General features: G+C 44.8%; 1 protein-coding gene across 4 annotated transcripts in view; it reads left to right on the forward strand.

Moving 5' to 3' along the window:
• The first annotated feature begins 2215 nt into the window (after positions 1-2215).
• Positions 2216-12987, forward strand: part of LOC125462756 (monocarboxylate transporter 1-like) — a 62073-nt gene continuing 51301 nt past the window's right edge. The window contains exon 1 of one of the 4 annotated variants that reach the window (XM_059653311.1): positions 2216-2328. The gene's annotated coding sequence lies outside the window, so the exon portion shown is untranslated. The other 3 variants (XM_059653317.1, XM_059653312.1, XM_059653318.1) reach the window with 3 other exon arrangements.

Consider the following 12987-nt stretch of genomic DNA (forward strand, 5'->3'; position numbering starts at 1 on the left):
AGGATCATGTAGCTGGTGGAACTTGAATAACATCTCACCAAAAACACCCTACAATCATGCGACACTCCCTCAGTGCTGACGTTGTGTCAGCCAAGTCTTTCTACCTTCGTGCCAGGAAAGGCATCTCGAAGCCAAGGCATTTGCTATAAAGATTGGGGAGTTACACACAACAACCAAACATGGAAGTCCCATACTGCAACCCTGCTCCCCACTCCCCACACCATTTTCAAGAGCCTACTAAACCTATTAACCATGTATGTCAGCATTAAGGTGAGATAATGGCCTAGTGGTATCACAACAAGACTATTAAAGCTCGAGGGACTCAGGTTTGAATCCTGCCATGGCAGATTTTGGAATTTGAATTCAATTTTTTAAAAACATGGAATTAAGGGTCCAATGTTGACCGTGAAACCATTGTTCATTGTCTTAAAAACCCACCTGTTTCACTAATACCCATTAAGAACGGAAACTGCTGTCCTTTTCTGACATTTGCTTCCAGACCCACACCAATGCAGTTGACTCTGAATGCCCTTTGATAATACTTTGTGGTGGTAATCACTAGAAAGTCTTAACAGAGAAATGAAACCAGACAGACCACCAGCAAAGACAACAGCAAACAAAGCCTTATCAACCCTTACTAACAGCTGGGGGCTTGTGTAAAAATTGGGACAGCTGTCTCACAGACTAGCCAAGCAACAGCCTGACATAGTCACACTCTCAGAATCATACCTTACAGTGCTCAGACACCATCATCACCGTCCCTGGATATGTCCTGTCCCACTGGCAGAACCAAGGTGGTGGCACAGTGGTATACATTCGGGAGGGAGCTGCCCTGGGAGTCTTCAATGTTGACACCTGACCCTATGAATTCCCATGGCTTCAGGTTAAACATGGGCAAGGAACTCTCCTGCTGATTACCACATACCGTCCTCCCATAGCTGATAAACCAGTGCTCCTTCACATTGAACAATGCTTGTACAAAGCACTGAGGATCGCTGAGTGACAAAATTTGCCAATTCCCTTGAGGTCGATGAGTAGCTGGATACGGAGAGGCTGAGATGAAATAGAGAGAGACAGAGTCTTCTGGCCCTTACTCTTAACCAACTCATTCTTCTTTCCCTCACTCTCTGTTGCACTATGAAGCAGCTACTCAAATATGGTCCATCTGTGACTTCTCAAGTCAGGCTCTATTGTCTTTCCAAGCTGGATAGTTAGTGGCAACCTTTTCATGTCCAAAATGTACAATATATTACACAAATGTGAAACAGTAGATGTCAGTGTCTTGCTACCTGACTGGTTTCAAAGTCTTCAGAGAAAACAGTAAGATCAGCTCAATCAGTTTTGTTCATGTATATTGGCTTCCCGAGCTTGCCTCAATCTATGATCAGGCATTTTAGGCCAAGATTTCTTCCTTTTAGAAAAGGCAGTTTAGTCCGTGAAAGGCCTTGTATATTAAAATTGGAAGATGAAGCTGAAAATGATGGTCTGTGATTTGTTATTATTGTGCCACTGTGCTGAAGTTGAAGAGAGACAGAGGCAAGTTACACCTTTGTTAACGATGTGCATTTTATACATGGAGTGGAGCTGGATGAACACAGCATGATGCTGCTTGGCCTGCTGTGTTTATCCAGCTCCACACTTTGTTATCGCAGATTCTCCAGCATCTGCAGTTCCCATTATCTCTGCATTTTATACATAAGTGGGTAGGAGAGGACATTCCCAGATCTTGCTGAGTCAGACTAACTATATCTTAATGTCACCAGGCATCATTGATGACATAGCCTGTTCACCAGGGTAACTGGACTTGTCCGTTACTACACACATAATGCCATATTCAGCCGAGAATCTGAAACAATGTGTGCAGCTGTGTCTGACCGTTGTACAAACTCTCTTTCAGTGCCTTCTTGTGGAGTGAGCAAACAGGCCTGCCCCCATTCAGAGTGCAGAGCCTGTGTTAAACTGGAACTGTTGGAGAGTTTGTGAACCGCAGTGTGGGGACTGAATCGGACCTGCCCAGGAATGCAATCCATGTCTCCCAGTGCTGTTAATGCTGTCTGCGCAAACTTCCTCGGGTGAACAGCAGCAAACTCTCGGTGGGGGGAGGTGGGCTGCTGCCCCTGAGGGGTGGGATTTTACCGAGTGTCTGTAGTTTAAACACAGTCTGATTGGTTGAGGATAGGTTGGGGTGAATCTGCGTTTTCTCAAGCAAACAACGGTTTCCCTTGTAGAAAGTTGCATCAGGCTGTGGAAGGAAGTGAGTTGCTTTTAAAAGCAGCTTCAAGGCTGTTGGGAGAACTATTAGGAATCTGAGATTGCCGTATCCTGGAGGTAATTTGCGCAATGTTCAATCTATAGTTTCACCATCCTTCTAACAAGTGAAGAAAAGCCTGAATACTTCAGACTCTTTTTTGGACATTAGTTGAGTGTCTCCAGGAACTCCATTTTGCAGGTATAGCATGGTTTTTGTGAAGTGGGGTGTAAGAAGTGGTCAAACAATTGCCAGGAGATGTTGTTACTGGTGCAGTCCATACCTCTCGCTGGCTCTAGTGAAGTCTTGGACCTTGGTGTTGTTTGCTCCTCTGGGGTTTGTATGAATGAAGCTGCTGGGTCAGTTTCAGGTTCCAACACCTCACCACCATCCTCTCGGTGGGATCAGGACCCGAGGAGGAGTCAGCAGATAGTCCCAAGGTTTTTTAAAGGCTCTGTACTGTCATACTATCTCTGCTGTTGGATTATAGATAGCAGAGAGGTAGATGTAAGTTTTTTTTAAGGAACTGTTGGATATGGATGAGTTACAACATTTAAAAGACATTTGGATAAGTGCATGAATAAGAAAGGTTTGGAGGATTATGGGCTAAGTATAGGTGGTGGGACTAGTTTAATTTGGGACTATGTTTAGCATGGGCTGGTTGGATCGAAGGGGCTGGTTGGATCGAAGGGCCTGATCCTGAGCTGTTTGATTCTGTGAGTGGTCTCCTGGCTCCAAGGCAGAATCTCATCAGAATGCGATCAAGATTCACAATCATACAGAGAAATAGGGGAACAATTCACATTTATGTAGCAACTTCACGGTCCCCCGAAGCATCGTATAAAGAGAGACTTTGAGAGTGTGGTCACCATTGTAACAGAGGGAAGAGGGAAACCAATTTGTATACAGCAAGCTCCCACAAAGAGCAGTGTGCTCATGGCCAGACTGTCTGGTTATTAGCCATATTGGTTGAGGAATAAATATCAGTTCAGAACATGAGAACTCCCTCTTTTTTACTCCAAAATAATGATGACGTGAAATCTTTTATATTTACCTGAGAGGGCAGATAGATGGGCCTTGGCTTTAATATTTCAGGCAGCTGTGCCTGTGTTCTGTGAGACTATATGGCTGGGGTAGAGTTGCTGACTGGGTCTAGTTGTGTCTGTGTGTGACCGAGTTGGAGTTACTGACTGCGTTTGATTGTGTCTGTGGGTCTGTGTGACTGGGATGGAGCTGCTCTGGGCCTGGTTGTGTGCTGTGTGTGACTGGCCTTAGAGTTACTCTGGGTCAGATGTTGGCCTATTCTGCCCGATGGCCTACTGCTCATCGTTAGACACAAAGACAGCTGCCATGTAACTGGTTTGAAAATAAAAACTCACACAGCGTACAAGAAGTTCAGCCCTCCTGGGTTTCGGTTGCCAGTGAAACAGACAGCTTTCGAGATCCTCACCAGAAATGATGTGTTTTCACAGAGCACAGGGACCTGCTCTGAAAAGGATCTGTTGATTGATGTTGAATGGGCATTCTCCTGTTTGCTGTGACTTCAGACACGCAGGTCTGTCTCAACAGGGCCCATCAACCAAGCTGGCTCTGAGCACAAAGCCTCGTTTCCAGGTGGAAGCTATATGCTTTCAGCACAGTGTGAAGAGAGATTTTGCAGATAATAAAACACAATGGCAATACTAACATAGCCAAGCACCAACACTTGCCGAGCTTCTGATGGATAGCATGACCCTGACCCCCTATTTAACTCTTTCCTTCACTACAGACCTTCTCACATCAGAAAGTTGCTGCCTTGTCGTTCCATACAGTCATGGCTGATCTACTACGTCGACCATACATTCTCCATATCCAATAATCTCCTTGTTATCAAAAAATCCTGCACACAGAGACACAGAGCAGGAGGAGGCCAGTCAACCCCTCAATCTTGTTCTACCATTCAGTTGGCTGATATGTTTCTTCACTCCATGTACCTGCCTTGCTTCTGTAAAACACGATCCTACCACCCGAGAAAAATCACCTAATCTCATTTTGGAAATTTTATATTGGCCCCAGCCTCAACACCTTATTGAGGGAGTGCATTCTACAAGCCTTTAATAACAAAGGGTTTTCTGACTCCAGCCTGGAACAGCGTGGCTCTAATTTTAAGATTAAGTCCCATAAAGTCCTCATTTAGAATCACTCCCTATTACCAGGCAGCACAGCTGACTGTAGGTTTGAATACACTGTGTGCCAGTGTTTCTAACAGTGTCTATAGCAGTAGCCATAATCCTACTGGACCATAGCTCTGCTCTCTCATTAGACAGATGGTGGTTTAACCTGAGGGCCACCATGCCTCCGGCCAGGGGACAGGTTGAGAAGGTGAGTCCTTCACGATAACCTCAGCCTGGCGCAGGATTGGAACCCATACTGTTGGCATCACTCTGCATCACAAACCAGTCATTCAGCCAACTGTGCTCTGCATTAGTGTCAACAAACACTGGTCTAGCTAGTGACACCGCCATCCCATGCTTAAGTAAAAGAAAGCAGCCAAAGTAGCCTGTTTCAGGGAAATAACAAGGTTCGTGCCAGGGTTTATAGCAGAATCCGTGCCAGAGTATATAACAGGATCTGCGTGAGGAGTACAAATGGGAGTGTAAAACCAGAAGGGAAATTTGAGTTTGTAATTTTTTGACCAGATCTTTAATCGGGGTCATCGGAAATGATAGAGTAGGGAACTGTTGTAACAGGGATTAACAGAACAAGCAGGCTTTTTGGGAAACTGTTTTGTAACTCTCATCTTGTTAAATGTCAAATGACCTCAGGGCAGATATTTTTCCACTTTAGTGCAGAAAGCAGACCAAAGCAGGCTTTCAAAGTGAGATAAAAATTGTGAAATGGTTATAAATCATGACTGGTAATTATCAGGTTTTACGCCTTTTTTCTGATTTGTTCTGCTTTGAATTGAAACACCATTTAGTGGCTGCTGGAACCAGCAAGGTTTGCAGTCTGCAGGGGGTGGTCTAAACCCAATAACTTCTTCTTGGATCTGTGCCAAACCTTGATTCATTCCTTTCCTGTGAAACATCTTGGATCACTACTTTATTAAAGGTGCTACATAAAATCAAGTTGTTAGTGCTGTGAACTCCAGCTTCATGGATCTGGTTGAGGTGACGGGACGAAGCTGTCACTTTAAGTTTAACCAAAGGTGATAAGACTGTAGACAACAAAGTGTGGTCTAGGCCCGAAACGTCAGCTTTTGTGCTCCTAAGATGCTGCTTGTCCTGCTGTGTTCCTCCATCTCCATGCTTTGTTGTCTCAGATTCTCCAGCATCTGAAGTTCCCCTTACCTGTGATAAGCCTGTAGGATGGACTTCTAGGCTCCATCCATTCTTCCTCCTCCTCATATCCAGAGTTTCACTCCTTGAACCTTCCCCTCTCCTCCTTGAATTGCCTTCTGTACTGCTCCACCAGCTCAACCCTCCCTTCCTCATTCCCCCTTCAACACACTCTCTCCATTCAGCTCCATTAACTCCGTCATTGTTCTGACCCATTTACTGAGCTGTTCGGGTGATTACTCACTTGTAAATGCACTCACTCTCGGAGAACACACACTCACACACACACAGACGTACTGACACATTTAGACATTCGCATTTATACACACACACAGACACAAACATTCACATATACGTAGACTTACACATGTACACACATACAGTGACTTACCACTCATACACACACAGACACACGCACACATACAGACACACACACACAGAGATACAGAGACACACACACACATAGGCATTTGCACAGACATACACACACATACAGGCAGGTACATATTTGATTTGATTGATTGATCTATTGTACCAAACTACACTGATAACAGCCGGAAGAAGCTGTTCCTGACCCTGCTGGTGCGTGTGTTCAGGTTTCTGTACCTTCTGCCTGATGGAAGAGACTGTGGGAGATCATTACCGGGGTGTGATGGGTCTTTGACGATGTTGGCCACTTTTCCGTGGCAGTGATCCGTGTAAGTGGAGTCTATGGATGGGAGTGATAATGGGAACTGCAGATGCTGGAGAATCCAAAATAATAAAATGTGAGGCTGGATGAACACAGCAGGCTCAGCAGCATCTCAGGAGCACAAAAGCTGACGTTTTGGGCCTAGACCCTTCATCAGAGCCTCTCCGATGAAGGGTTTAGGCCCGAAACGTCAGCTTTTGTGCTCCTGAGATGCTGCTGGGCCTGCTGTGTTCATCCAGCCTCACATTTTATTATCTATGGATGGGAGGTTGGTTTCTGTGATGGTCTGGGCTGTGCCACCACCTTCTGTAGTTTCTCACGATCCTGGACAGAGCAGTTGCTGTACCAGGCCATTATGCACCAGGACAGTTTGCTTTCAATGGTGCATCTGTAGAAGTTGGTGAGGGACCTTATGGACATGGCAAATTTCCTGAGCCCCCTGAGGAAGAGGCATCCTTCTGCCTTCTCGACTGTCACATTTACATGGGAAATCCAGGACAGGTCATTGGTTATTCTCACTCTGAGCAACTTGATGCTCTCCACCCCCCCCCACCCCCCCCCCCCCACCCCCCCCGCCAACCTCAGTTCCCTTTGATGTAGATGGGGGTGTGTTCTCCTTTCTCTCTGAACTCGATGATCAGTTCTTTAGTTTTGCCAACACTGAGAGACAAACTGTTTTCAATGCACCATGTCACCAAGCCCTCTATCTCACTTCTGTATTTTGACCCGTCATTGTTAGATACCCATCCCACACGGTGCTGTAGGTGGAGTTGTAGGTGGAGTTTGTTCAGAATTTGGCAACACAGTTGTAGGTGTACAGGGAGTGCAGTAGGAGGCTCAGGATGTGTCATTGTGGGGTGGGCTCCAGTGCTTACGGTAGAGGAGGTACAGTTACCTATCTTCACTGATTGTGGCCTTTGTCAGAAATTCACGTGTAGCCAGATATACATATGTACACAACACACACACACACACACACACACACGCACACACACACGCACACACACACGCACACACGCACACACACACACACACACACACACACACACACACACACACACACACACACACTCTCTGTCTCCCTCTCCCACTTTGTCTCTCTCACACACAGACTTACACACTCTCTCCCTCTCCCACTCTCTGTCTCCCACTCTCTCTCACACGCACTCTCTCTCTCACACACTCTCTCTCTCTCACACACACACAATCTCTCTCTAACACTGTCTCTCCTTCACATTCACACGCGCAGGTATATACAGGTGTACACACAGTCACACAGGCATTTTCACTAACACAATAGATATATGCTCAGGCACACAGACACAACATAACATGCTGGAAAGAAAGTCGGGGAGAGACAGACTTGATAAGGACTCTTCAGAATGAAAAACAAAAAGGAAGAGAGGGAGGTGACAGTGTGGGGGAGGAGAAATAAAGAGAGCGAGGATGAAACAAGTGATAAAAGAGCGTGGGATAAGAGAAGCAATAAACCCAAGATAGTACAACTCATTTCTGATGCAATGTCATATATTGATCACAAAGCTGGTAATGATTTTCCAATCACAGGTACAGGGCTGGGCAACTGGTTTGGACAGAAGCTTCCTGAGCCAACCTTACACTCTAATTTATATTTTGTAAATGTAATTTGAACATTTAAATCTTACTGAAGTACCTCTGAAAGGCTGGTAGCTTTAACTTGAATCAATTTGGTTTAATTTATTTCAAATGATTTTGAAAGTTCACTGTGTGATAGGTTTGGCAAGCTGGTTTCAGGGTAACAAAGTGTGGAGCTGGATGAACACAGCAGGCCAAGCAGCATCTCAGGAGCACAAAAGCTGACGTTTCGGGCCTAGACCCTTCATCAGAGAGGGGGATGGGGAGAGGGAACTGGAATAAATAGGGAGCGAGGGGGAGGTGGACCGAAGATGGAGAGAAAAGAAGATAGGTAGAGAGGAGAGTATAGGTGGGGAGGTAGGGAGTGGATAGGTCAGTCCACGGAAGATGGACAGGTCAAGGAGGCGGGATGAGGTGGTAGGTAGGAAATGGAGGTGCAGCTTGGGGTGGGAGGAAGGGATGGGTGAGAGGAAGAACAGGTTAGGGAAGCAGAGACAGGCTGGGCTTGTTTTGGGATGCAGTGGAGGGAGGGGAAGAACTGGGCTGGTTTTGGGATGCAGTAGGGGAAGGGGAGATTTTGAAGCCTGTGAAGTCCACGTTGATACCATTGGGCTGCAGGGTTCCCAAGTGGAATATGAGTTGCTGTTCCTGCAACCTTCGGGTGGCATCATTGTGGCACTGCAGGAGGCCCATGATGGACATGTCGTCTGAGGAATGGGATGGGGAGTTGAAATGGTTCGCGACTGGGAGGTGCAGTTGTTTGTTGCGAACTGAGCGGAGGTGTTCTGCAAAGCGGTCCCCAAGCCTCCGCTTGGTTTCCCCAATGTAGAGGAAGCCACACTGGGTGTAACGGATACAATATACCACATTGGCAGATGTGCAGGTGAACATCTGTTTGATATGGAAGGTCATCCTGGGGCCTGGGATGGGGGTGAGGGAGGAGGTGTGGGTGCAAGTGTAGCACTTCCTGTGGTTGCAGGGGAAGGTGTCGGGTATGGTGGGATTGGAGGGCAGTGTGGAGCGGACAACAGGGTGTGTTGGCGCTGATCAGATTACGTAGCGAGCTAGGCACTATACAGTGAGAGTCAGTTTCAGATTTTGCGCTCTGACACTCTGAGATTATACTGGAACTATTTGGCCTGTGCTATTACCATCTGACTTTTTCACAATGGGTAAATCACTGGGTATTGGTCCCATAAACGCAGATCTGTGGACAACATTGAACATTTCCATTAATTCATTCCCCTTGTACTTCCCCTAAATATCTCTATCATATGCTATTCACCATATAGACACATGAAGTCATAATAAATAGGCAGAAGTAGGCCATTCAGTCCCTTGAGCTTGCTGTGCTATTCCTTAAGGTTATTCTGGTTCTGTTCTCAACTCCACTTTCCTGTCAGCCTCTCACAACCCTTGACTTACTTGTTGATCATAAATCTGTCTATCTCAGCATTAAATAAATTCAATGACGCAGCTCTCACCGCTCTCTGTTGAAAAGAAGTCCAAAGATTAATGATCCTTTGAGAGACATGGAGGAAATTTCTCCTTATCTCAGTCTCAGAATCATAGAAAAAGTTCAGCACGAAAGAGGCCATTCAGCCCCTTGTGTCTATGCTGGCTGAATAAACTAGCTACCCATTCTTTCCAGACTGAACATCTGACTACCTCAACCTTAAACTTATTTATCATTTCAGCCTCCACCACACTCTGAGATAGACAATTCCACAGGTTCACAACCCATTGAGAAAAGTAATTCCTTAATTCCTCCTCATCTCTGTTGTGACCCCTTATCCTAAAACTCCTTGGGATGAGGAGGCTGAGGGGCGATCTGACACAATTATGGGATGTATAGACAGAGTAGGTCATGAGAAACGCTTCCCAAGGGCAGACATTTCTAAGACTGGAGGGCACAAGGTTAAGGTGAGGAATGAGTTATTTAGAGGATTTCGAGGAAGAAATTTTTCACCCACAGGGTGGTTGAAATATGGAATGTGTTGCCCGAGGAGTTGGTGGGGGAAGGTGCTCTGGCAACAATTAGGAAGCATCTGGATGAGCACTTAAAATGCCAGTAGATTAGAGGCCAAGTGCAGGTAAATGGGATTAGTATGGTTTGGTGCTTGTTGCTCAGCATAGGCGTGGTGGGCCAAAGGGCCTGTTACTATACTGAAAGGCTCTATGACTCTATAACTATGGCCTCTTATTCTACTTTGCCTCATATAATAAAAAATCCTCCCTACATCTACTTTGTCAATGCCCTTCTAGCATCCAATATCCCCCAATTAGATCTCCTCCTGTTTATCTAAATTCCAGCGAATATAGGACTAAACTGCTTGATCTCTCTTCATAAGACAAACTCCTCATCGCTGGAATTAATCTTGTGAGCCTTTTCCGAACTGTTCCCAGTGTAATTACATCCTTCATCTAGCAAGGGAACCAAATGTGGTCTCACCAATGCCTTGTACAGTAGCAAAAACACTTCCTTAATTTTATACTCCATCTTTTTAGCAGTAAAAGCCAAAATTTCATTTGTCTTCCTTATTACCTGCTATAGCTGGACATCAGTTTTTTGTCATTATTGCACAATGATACGCAGATCCCTTCAAACTGAAGCTCTCCGAAGATTTCTCTCCATTTCAATAAAAAGTTGTCTTTCTATTTCTCTGACCAAAATGGATAACCTCACACTTATCCACCTTAAGCTTCATCTGCCAAACTTTGGACCATTCACCTGCTCTATCCATTTCCATTTGTAAGTTTCTTATTTCTTCTTTGCAACTTACTATCCCACCTATTTTACTGTCATCTACCAATTTGGCTATAGCACATTCCATCCTGCATCCAAGTCATTAATAGAAAATGTAAATTTATCCTAGTTACCCCAAGAAACAATCTCTAATACACCCAATGAATTCTCCCTCGAGACTACTTTTGTCAATTTCATTAATCCAGCCTGTGTGCAAACTAAAATCACCTGTGATTATTATCATACATTACTTATAAGTCCCAGTATATGCTGGTTTATACTGCATACAGCTGTAAAACAACTGTAAGAGGGCCAATAGATTACACTCACACCACTTTCCCTTGCTGGTTCTTAATTCTCCCCAGACTGATTTCACATCTTGATCTCGAGTGCTAAAATCATTCTTCATGAAAGCACTGATCCCTTTCTTCAACAACAAAGCCTCACCACCTCCATCTCCTTTCTGTCCATCCTATCAAAACACTGAGTATCCTTGAACGTTCAACTCCTAAAATTGCTCTCCCTGTAACCATATTTCAGTAATGGCCAACAAATTGATTCTGTTTCGAGTCCAGAGATACTTCTTCATTGGGCCTGAAACGTTAACTCTGCTTTTTCCTTTACAGATGCTGCCAGACCTGCTGAGCTTTTCCAGCAATTTTTGTTTTTGTTCCTGATTTACGGCATCCGCAGTTCTTTCAGTTTTTATACCGTTTCCGTTAGTTTCTATTTTCACTGATAACTTAGTGTGGGTCAGTCCCTTCCTTTCATTTTCTGGTTTAAAAAAAACTTTTCCTTACACTTTGATTTTTTAATATTTTCATGCAGAATTATTCAGGTGGACCTGTCCTGAGGGTCCAGCCCTCTCTTTCCCTGTACTGGTCACAATGTCCATGAATTTAGAACATAGAACATAGAACATAGAAAAGTACAGCACAGTACAGGCCCTTCAGCCCACAATGTTGTGCCATGGAATAATCCTAATCTAAAAATAAAATAACCTAACCTACATTCCCCTCAATTCACTGCTGTCCATGTGCATGTCCAGCAGTTGATTAAATGTCACTAATGGCTCTGCTTCCATGACTACCACCGGTAAACTATTCCATGCGCTCACAACTCTCTGGGTGAAGAACCTCCCTCTGACGTCTCCTCTATACCTTCCTCCTAACACCTTAAAACTATGGCCCCTCATGGCAGTCAATCCTGCCCTGGGGAAACGTCTCTGGCTATCGACTGTATCCATGCCTCTCATTACCTTGTACACCTCGATCAGGTCACCTCTCTTCCTCCTTCACTCCAGAGAGAGAATTTGAACCCATTTTTCTTTGAGCCACAGATTTACCTCCTCCATTTTACTGGTCCTGTGCCAATTAGCTCATGATTCAGGTAGTAGCCCGGAGATTATTATCTTTCTGGCTCAGTTTCCAAATTTAGCACCGAGCCGCTCACAGTCCTTCAGGGAAACCTCTTCCCTCATTCTACCTGGGTCTTTGTGCCAGCTAAACTCCATTTGACAACATCCACTACACTATCCCCATTAAAGCACTTGGTTACGTTTTCTCAGTCATAGAGTCATAGAGATGTACAACAGGGAAACAGACCCTTCAGTCCAACTCGTTCACACCAACCAGATCTCCTAAATTAATCTGGTTCCATTTTCCAGCATTTGGCCCGTATCCCTGTAAACCCTTCCACCCACCCACATACCTGTTAAATGTTGTATTCGTACAGCCTGTACCAGTAGTTAATTTAATTCAATAAAATTAATAATACACAACCTTCTCTTTAAAAAAAAACATGCTGACTATCTCTATTAATCTGTGCGTCTCTAAGTAGCAGTTAACCCTACCACTCAGTATTGATTCCAGTAATTTGCCCACCACAGAGGTCAGACTGACTGGCCTATAATTATTGGGTCTTTCCCTTGTACTCGTCTTGAAGAATATATGCAGCTGGGTTTGGAAAATGATCTTTGGAATGCCTGCCTTTTCCACCCTCTGCCCCTTTAACAGCCCAGGATACAATTCGTCCGGCCCTCAGAATTTACCATCTTCAAGGAAGTCGGTCCCTTGTTGTGCTTACTTTATGGAATATTTCACACTCGTCCTCTTTACCTGGAATGCCTGCACTATCTCTCTCCCTTCTGATGACAGAGACAACTCACTCTTTATGAACCCAGGGCACATCAGTAACCGTGTTCATCTCTGGTGGGACCAATCCTTTCTTATGTCATTCTCCTCACTGTTAATATGTCAGTAAAACATCTTTGGCTTTTCCTTAGTTTTACCTGTCAACACTTTTTCATTCTCTCTCTTTGCTTTCCTAGTTTCCTTTCCCACTTCACCTCCTGAATTTGTTGATACTCTTC

The sequence above is a fragment of the Stegostoma tigrinum genome, chromosome 21, assembly GCF_030684315.1.
Source record: "Stegostoma tigrinum isolate sSteTig4 chromosome 21, sSteTig4.hap1, whole genome shotgun sequence".
In the NCBI taxonomy this organism is placed as follows: Eukaryota; Metazoa; Chordata; class Chondrichthyes; order Orectolobiformes; family Stegostomatidae; genus Stegostoma; species Stegostoma tigrinum.